This window comes from Penaeus vannamei, chromosome 1, assembly GCF_042767895.1.
Source record: "Penaeus vannamei isolate JL-2024 chromosome 1, ASM4276789v1, whole genome shotgun sequence".
In the NCBI taxonomy this organism is placed as follows: Eukaryota; Metazoa; Arthropoda; class Malacostraca; order Decapoda; family Penaeidae; genus Penaeus; species Penaeus vannamei.
The window spans coordinates 21711926-21721466 of NC_091549.1; the positions used below are offsets into that span (position 1 = coordinate 21711926).

Genomic DNA, 9541 nt, shown 5'->3' on the forward strand with positions numbered 1-9541 from the left:
ATGTTGCGTTTCAGTGTTTATTCTTGACTATATACAGCGAAAATGAAGAAGAAATTGAATTTTTTTACTATCCTAGTTTAATATCTAGGTTGGTTGCTGGATACCGTAGCGGACGGACATGTTTTCACCTGCTCCGCCCATCCCTCCCCTCCACTACCCTCCTCTGGAACACATAAGAACATGTACTTTAACCTTTTTAATCTTCTAGATTTTAACAAAAACAAAGCACATACTATGTTTTTAGTTTCTTACCAACTCTTTTTAACCAATACATCGCCTTCATATTTATACACACGCCTTTTCTTCCTGAACAATAACGACCTTCCACTTTCGACACCTAACTATTCTGCTAGACATTTTTCTGGCGACAGTCTTTTGTTTCGACCTACTAAAACTGAAGACGACTGCAGAATCCTCCAGCAAGACATAGATGCCCAGGAACAGTGGGAAAGATCGTGACAAATGTCTTACAGACCTGACAAATGTAAAATTCTCCGCTTCATCAGATCTCGTACACCAATACACTATACTTACACCCTACACAACCAACAGTTGACACCTACAGCATCATATAAATACCTTGGCATTCATCTTACAACCTTACTTTCAAGACCCACATCATCAACAGAGCAAACAGAACACTGGGGTTTCTGATGTCAAATACGTAAGCTTATAATACACTCGTGCGCCCAACACTTCGAGTACTGTACAGCTGTATTGGACCCTTACATCAAGCACAGCATTGAGAAGCTCGAACAGGTCAACACTAGGGGATGCCAGGTTTATTACACACAATTGCACACACAAACCTGGTTTTATATCTACAGATTAATAGGGACCTGCTTGAGACACGAAAACAAGCACAGACTTACAGTCATGTACAAGATCACAAACAACTTTATAGACATGAACAAACATGAATATTTACAAGCAGCACAGACAACACAACACAAGGAACTCACATACCAGTAAATTCGTCACATACCACACCAACACCGACTCTTACAAGCACTCCTCCTTCCCATGTACCATACGTGACTGGAACAGGCTACCCCAACATATCGAAAACAAAACACAATGCTTACACTGACAAACTAAACAAACAAACAACACTGCAAGCACCTTCTCAAACACCGACACTACCACTTACACCTTAATCCTTTCCCTCGCCCTCAGCAACCAACTGCAAATATTTGTGTTATGTACTTATCAGCGTTCTATGCATTATTAATTAAGTTTGAGATCTGGGCCCATCAAGAGCTCTAAATGCCAAAATAAAAAAGTTATTAAAATGGAAGCAATCCAAGTGGTAGAAAGATGCGAACGGAAGTTTGACGTTTCCAGAATTAAAGGTATTTGGTTTATTATTTTACGGTGTGAACGCAGCTCTGTCTTGCCGTACAGCCAGCAACAAAAGCGGTGACGCCTCGCCAGGCCTGGGCTCGGCTAGATCATGCCCTTCTTGCCCTGAAAGGAGGCCCACATTCAAACACCCAGGACATAGGATGGTTCGAATGTGAGGAGGTAGGAAAGTACGGAAATCAAGCGAATAAACGCAATAATGACTGAAATATACATGAAGAGAGAGAGAAGGATCGCTTTTATTCCTGTTTAGTTGTTAAATTGATATATTGGAAAGCTGCCTGAAGAAATAACCTACCGTATATTATTTCGAAAATGATTATCAAGAATTATTATCACATCCGGTTATTTCAATTCCTTATCATATTTTCTATATATAAAAAATAAACATTGTTGGAACTGTATTCATATTAATATTCGTCAGACGGAAATATCCTCCATACATATATAAAGGATCTATATTAAAATATGTCTCTGCATTATCCTAAGCAGCTACTCTCTCACTTTTCCGTCTTATATCACCTGGATCCGCTATTTAGATAATGGTAAACTTTTGATATGTTAGTTCATACGCCATTATATTTCCAAATGCATACAATTATTTCATTACCAAAAATTACCAAATGAATATGTAAAAGGCGGATATCGAAAACAGTGGGTTTCTTGAATAGTTTGCATGGAAACACCGACAAGGTGTTGGACACCAGCCGCTGAAACGACAAATAAAGGCGTGTAGTCAAGGCTAAGGGAATTTCCCCTTGGGTAAAGTGATGCTTGGATCGGCCCTTCGCGGGGTGAGTGAGCAAGCGTGAACCGGGAAAGGGATTTGCTGGGAAGTGTCCAATATGCCCAGGTCTAAAGACTGTCAATTAATATTTTGACACTAAAAGATATGTTGATAGTATAAGTTTCCTAACACCTGCATCCTATATACACCATTATATTAATGCACCGCTGCACACATTCACTGCTTTTCATTTAACATAATTCATTTTCACCAACAGTTTCGGAAACAATATAATAAATTAGTTTGACTGACGATGCACTTTCAATCAATTTGTATCTCAAACTTAGTGCTGATATAATAAACATCAATACTTTCTATAAGTATATGATTGCTAGGGGCGGAGCCAAGTGGCTCATCACACTCAAGCTGACCCCACCCAAACCTTGCTCCGCGATCCATGAACGCGACTGGAGGACGTGGTTCGTAGGAAGCACCCAAACGAAATAAAAGGAAAACAAGAGAATTGATACCTATATCATTACACCACATTACCCTCAACGTTTTGCGGCCAAAGCCATTTAGTAATGTTTGGTAGCTCAAGAGGCGCTATTTGAGACGATACATTATTCACACCTACAAATATTACTCACAGTGTGTATGTGTGTGAGTGAGAGAGAGAGGGGGGGGGGGAGTGAGTGAGAGGGTCAGAGGGGGTGTGCAGACACTAGCCTCGATAAGATGAGAAAAACAGCCAAACACTCACTCCTTGCTTTGCCTAGCGAATCTAAATCCCCCCTCCCCCCTTTCCTATGTTCAGGTTGTTTGAACGTGGGCCACGTTTCAAGGCAAGAAGGGCAAGATTCTCAAAAGAGCCTTAAGGCGCGCTGAAGGCCTCAACCGTCCTGCGGCGACCTAAGTTAAGGCCTGTCAAAGGCGCCGTATCTCGGACGTAGCTTCGTATGCACAAACGTTTCTTAAGGCGCCTTATCCCTGCCTTAAGTCCCGCAGCGCCGCAAATCACTTCAGGCGTCGGATCTTCGGTGGCCAATCACAGCTGCCGTTTCAGGCGGTTCTTAGGGTATCTTGACCAATCACAAGCCGTAAATGCCAATCAGCTGATTTCGTAAACACAACGCTGTGTCCAGCCCGTGACATGATGTAACTTTTTAACAAAATTGGCATTATTGAAAACGCAACCCCACACCTAATTTAATGATTCTGACCTTACCCCGTGGTAGTACACATCATTCTAAGAATTTGCCTCTATACCATTTTCTGCGCAAATTGATAATAACGGTGTTACAGAGGGTATGAAACACGATTTCCAGGAGCCGCAGTAAGCGTACGGCTCCTACGCCGCGACGAATGACAAAAAGTCGTTAAGAGTGACGGAAAATCAGACAGATTTGTAGCGGATGACGTGGGCAAGGGAAATCATATGAGCATATAGATTCGAGCGTGAACGTGATGTGAACATAGACACTCAGTAGAACCAATCAGATATGGAATAGTTCATCACGTGGCAAAAGAAATGTCAATATACTGTGTTTGCTAGTATTCTACCGATATATCTCGAAATTTCCCCCCAAATTAAGTGATATGTATCATGCCCTCCCCAGCTATCGGGACCGATATCGTAGGTATACTCCGTTTGCGAAGGAAATGAGCGCTTTTCGGTCGGAACACAACGAAAGCTATTACAAAATTATTATATTCACCCAAAAACGGTGTGTGGTTCCATCTATCGTGAAAAGCAAATCAGCATTATGTTGTAATACTACACTTGTTGTCTTATCTAGTAGTTCACAATTGGTTTATGTACACCTAATGACACTATAATTGAGTAAATTACAAATTGTAATGTATTAATTGTTCTAGGGCTGAAAAATGTCATTTATGCTTCGCCGTAACTCGCTAAGGCTGTTTTCCCCCTGCCTTCACCGAGGGCGCCTTAACTCGCGCCAATATGGCGGGTTCCTTGCTCTGTGCATGGGCCGTAAGATCGCTGGCCGGAAGTTTAGGCGCCTTAACGCGTTTGAGAATCCGGCCCCAGGTCTGGCGAGGCGACATCGCTTTTGATGTTGGGTGTACATACTGAGGTGAAGAGAATGTTTCCTGAAGGGGTAGAGCCCCCCATCAACCTTCCCTTTAGGCAATGCCCGTAGGGTATGCCTAGTCATGGCAGAGAGAGAGAAGGGGGGGGGGGGAGTGAGTGAGAAGGACAGATGAGGGGTGCAGACACTAGCCTCGATAAGATGGGACTGAAACATAGCCGAACTCACTCCTTGCTTTGCCTAGCGAATCTAAATCCTCCCCCCCACCCCCCCCCCTTTCCTAATTATGTTCAGGTTGTTTGAACGTGGGCCACCTTTCAAGGCAAGAAGGGCAAGATCGGCAAGATCTTTCCAAGCGACATCACTTTTGTTGTTGGGTGTACATACCGAGGTGAAGAGAATGTCTCCTGGGGGTAGAGCCCCCCCATCAACCCTCCCCTTAGGCAATGCCCGAAAGGTATGCCTAGTCATGGCAACTTAAATTGTTAAATGAGGTTGGTTTATTGGTCAGTACGTTTGGATCATGTGAATTCCCATAGATTTTGCCGACAGGTGGGTTGGGTTCCTACAGAGTTTTTGGCGCTTCAGTTTGTAAATTTTCAAATATGGCAGTTACATAATATCCCTGATATACTATCAAATCAAGATCGTCGATTGAGAAATGGTACACGATCTCCTCAACGATTCATTCATTGAAGATACAATGACGAAATCATTGAATTTGCTGTATAAAACTTTTTCCTCCTAGGGAGGGTGCATTGCTATCGGTGACAATTACCTGTTTCCTTTGTTCTTGAGATAAATTAGGCTCCATTTCAGTTAAATTGACTGTGTTGATGTGTATTAGATTTTCTATTATTTTATATTTATGTTCTTAATTATTTCAGTTCACGCTAATAAACGACAGCAGTCAGACTTTTTGTTACTCCCCTAGGCAGAGGCAGCAATAGTGAACTTTATGGACTGGTTGAAGACCCCAGTGAACCTCTAGCGACTGGTGTTCATACTTCTGTTCTCATGGAATGAGGTCTACCAATGCACGCCTACATTGTAAGACCAAATCAGTTGTGACGTAATTTACCACTTGAAACTTGGGTGTGTGTAAAGAGCATTGTTAGTATACAGTTATGGCATCAATGGAAGAGAGCCTCAAGGTTCGTTCAATAAAAAAGACAGGTCACAAAAAGAGTTAATGAACTTAGAGGGCTTATGAATGATCATTATGTAGTTGTAGAGGAATTTCATCTAATTAAGTGTATTTTTCATGACTATATGCAAGCACATAAGTATCATGATATGCTTGTTGATGAATCAGAAATTGTGGCTAGTGATAAATACTTTGAAGAAGTTGAGGCTGTTCAGATGTAGCTCTATCAATGGCTAAATCTTGTTGGGAAATATAATATTGGTTTTGATGAAAAGATGTTTCACTTAGAATAGTACACAAGCTCAAAGTGCTATTGAAGCCTTATTCCTTTGTCCTGACAAATCATATAAAACTACACTTGATATACTTGAAAAAAGGTTTGGTAATCCATCTTTAGTAGCAGCTGTTTTTTGTAAGAAATTGGAAAGCTGTTCTCTCCACTCCAGAGATGTGCAGACTTTTTGGCTCAGATATGTGTTGCCAAGAAATTCTACAAATCTTTGGATATTTTGAGTGATGAGTTTGAAAATAAGATTCCAGCTAGGTTAGTAAACAATTGGATAGAAATTGTAATGTATTAAGATGGCGTTTTCCCTAATTTTGATGATTTTTCGCACTTCATTAAGGACAAAGCTAAAATAGCATGCATTATGGTCTCATCACACATCAGTGATTCATTCCTCCAGTGTAAACAAGTTCTGTTCATCAAGGTCAGATACGCATATTCAAGCTCAAGTTCACATGGTTAATTCACATTCATTTGTAAATCAAAAATCGAGAATCAAAGGCAGAACTAAGGGGCTGTCCCATTTGTGATGGAGAGCATAAGATGACTAAATGTTCAGTTTTTAGTAGCATGAATTTGGGTGATAGAAAGTCATGTATTCGTGAAAGGAACATGTACTTTGGCTGTTTCACATGTAGACATAGCAAGGAGTGTAGAAATAGGCATGTTTGTGCAGTTTGCTCTAAAAGGCACTCTACTTCATGACTATACTTAGCAGTATAATACTAACAGTTACCACACCTGAAAATGTTAATCTTGCTAATAGTGAATCAACCATTAAAAGCACGATACTACATGTTATGTTGCACCATTCATCTAGCAATACTGAGGTTTTGGTCTATGCACTTCTTAACACTCAATCCAACACCAATTTTGTAACATGATGATGCTTAATATGTCTAGTCATTAAATTTAATTGGACTTGACAACTTTGAGTGAGTGTGAATGTTCCCACTATGGCTGTTAAGGGTTTGGAGATAAAAAGTGTAGCAAATGGTTCGTATATATGAATTTCTTCCTGCTGTCTGTGGGACTCTGTTCCGTGCAAGCGGGGAAATAATACCCACTGCTGATGGTGTTAGCAAATGGCCACATTTCTCCCACATTAACATTCCTCAGATTTATGAAGAGATTGGACTTTTGAGTGGTTATTTCCCTCAATGCGACCTTTGGAGATTGTGGAGGTGATGAGCACTTTGGGTGGAAGACAAGTCTTGGTTGGTGTGTTGTGGGTGCAGCATGTGCTGATATTAATGAAACTGATAGATTTGGAGCTACTCATACTGTTTAAGATTGTATTACCTTTGAGAGTGAATATCGCGAGGTGATGTTGGATGTTGAAACGGGTCTGGGGACAACACGTAATGTAAATTTATTTCACGAAATGGAATGCCGTATACGAAATGGTATGAGGTCGTTTTTGTGTCCAAACCTTCAGATACACATGCAGGCGTCCTCTCTTGAACCGTATCCAAATACCCAGAGAGGATTAACTGTAATTTTGCCAGAGATTTCAAAGTATGGCCGATAATAGATGGGCCCACGGCCTGTGGGAGAGCTGCTGCTACGTAGCGAGCACAAGCAACACTACTGTGAGTACCAACCAATAGATTGGCTCCATGCCGTCACCTGGTGATTTACTTCAAGCTCAATCAAACTCAATCATATTTACTGTCGTTCTGAACTGTCTTTCAGGACCACTGTACTTGGATTGGAGAAGGGGCAAGATGGGCTGCAGAAAGAACCAGCACTTAATAAAACTATGCCATGAAACTATACCAGCTACACTTAGGCCTACAGGCAGAATTGGAAAAACACAGTTGTTCCCAACATGCAATCAATTATTTATTGAAATTGTAAATGTAAATACAATGCAGTCAGTGCAACCTAAATTCTATCCAAAGTTGGAAACTGCTGATATACAGTGTGAGATTATCAGATAAGTCTGCCTTGCTCATGAAATGTATCAAGTAGACTACGGTATGTTCATTATCTGTTGAGTTATTTAATCACTATCAGTTTCCCTCGTGCATGGTCGTTTGCCACTAACAATTCTTGTTTTTGCATTTCTCTTGCGCTTAGTTTGACAAGGCATTTTGCCACCTGGTGCCGTCAAGACTGTGAGGCCCCCATCAGCAGATGTAGATGGAGTGTCTGTCACTGGCAACGCAGCTTTCATAAACAGGCCCCACCAAAGTTCTCTTTGCTGTTCAGATTTGTTGGCCCAAACTGCTGGTGATGTTTGGAATTTGGAAAGTTTAGATGACAGCCGATAATTCTCACGACAATAAAGCCTCGCTCAACATCTATGTAATGTCCTTTGATAACATCTCGCAAGCTGTCCCCTAACCCTGGTATGGATTGCGGTTTCCAGTCAATGGCCATTTTTAAGACATGGTTCATTGATTCAGCATTATTGTCCAGCCTGCGGGCACTTCTGGTCTGTTTAGCACACATTTAATGTTTTTGTTAAGCAGCGGCTTCATGGTGCTCTCAAAGTAGGACATGAAGCCGGGGCTGTCTCCTGAATGATAGCATCCACTTTCTCTGTTCGGACTTCATAAATGACCTCGCTGGTAGAATGGGTCACACCGGTTGGACCAAAGATGGCAGTCAGGAATCTGTCATGCTCTTTGGTGCTAAGGCCAACCTTGCCCCGTATGTAAGCTAAGGCATTGTTTCTGAAACAGAAAGACATATCATCAATTATTTGGTTATAAAGTAATAAACAATAAGTATAAGCAAAAGGCAAGATTCAGAACCTTTTATCTGATTATAGGCGCACCTGAGATGACGCTCACAAGAAATCCTTGGGGAAGCTGGAAAAGCATGGTACATGGCTTGACAAAGTGCTGTTTCTGCATCACTTCCAAACACTGGCTACCCACTTCTGCCTGCCAATTCTGTGTTAAAAAGAAATAGCTTAAAGTCTGAAAGTTCGAATTTCCATGGATTGATATAGGTCCCAGATACAAAGGATGAATACTGGTGTTTTTTTTTCTGAATAGACCCAAGTGTTTGAAGACAGTGGGTGTAACATGTAGACTTCCAAGGTTATATGTTTTATCCACACACATTACGGTTGACTCGGGTGCTGGGCCTGAACAACAGAATCGCTGAAGGTCTCTCATTTGATCACTTGTGAATAGTACAATGGCTGGAACATGTCCTTTTTTATGTTTGATCTCCTGGATAAAGGAAGACTGGTGCAATTTGTTTTCTAAATAAAGTATGTTGGTGGCTAAATCCTTTCCTGTGTTTGGAGTCCAGGGGGCTGTTTCTTCTCGCTGTTTTTTTTTTTTTTTTTTTTTTTTTTCATCTTTTTCTTTTCTTGCACTTGCGGTAAGTCTCGTGGCATGTCTGATTCACATTTTGCGTTCTTAGTTTATTGTACACAGCAAGAGGCTTTGCATTTTCACATTCCTGCCCCATCTTTTCCAGTACGTGGCCTGGAGTTCTTACATATTTCTCAACCGAAGTCTGCATTTCCATGAAGTTGAGCGCCAGGGAATGTGCCAATGTACTCTACACAGGTTTTGTTGTCACCATGGTTTCCTACCCAAGAAATTCGCCTTTTGTAGGTAGAGCAGGCTTTTGACGTGTTGTAATTCCTATGGAGCTTGATAATATGGTCCTCTGAAGGTTGTGGGTCGATGGGTACATAGATTCTCTTCCTTTTCACCATTCTCTCTCTATAGTACACATTGTCTCTGCGGACTACAGGCGTGAGCTTCCCATTAGGTTGTGAAATCAGGAACTGGGTTGGAGATGGGCTACTAATCCATGCACCACAATCATCTGCAAACTCACTCCTCAACCCACGTTCTCGGCGCTGAGTTGTCAATAATAAAAAACATGTTTTTTCTTCCACCTGGGACTGACTGTAGAGAACTTGTGTCAGCTGCCAATTCCTGCAGTATGGCATTGAGAGACAAGAGCTTCCCACCTGGAAGGTCATGTCCCCC

General features: G+C 41.4%; 1 pseudogene; it reads right to left on the reverse strand.

Annotated features, from left to right (window-relative positions):
* Positions 1-8058: 8058 nt before the first annotated feature.
* The window catches only part of LOC138862697 (uncharacterized), a 6172-nt pseudogene continuing 4689 nt past the window's right edge, over positions 8059-9541 (reverse strand).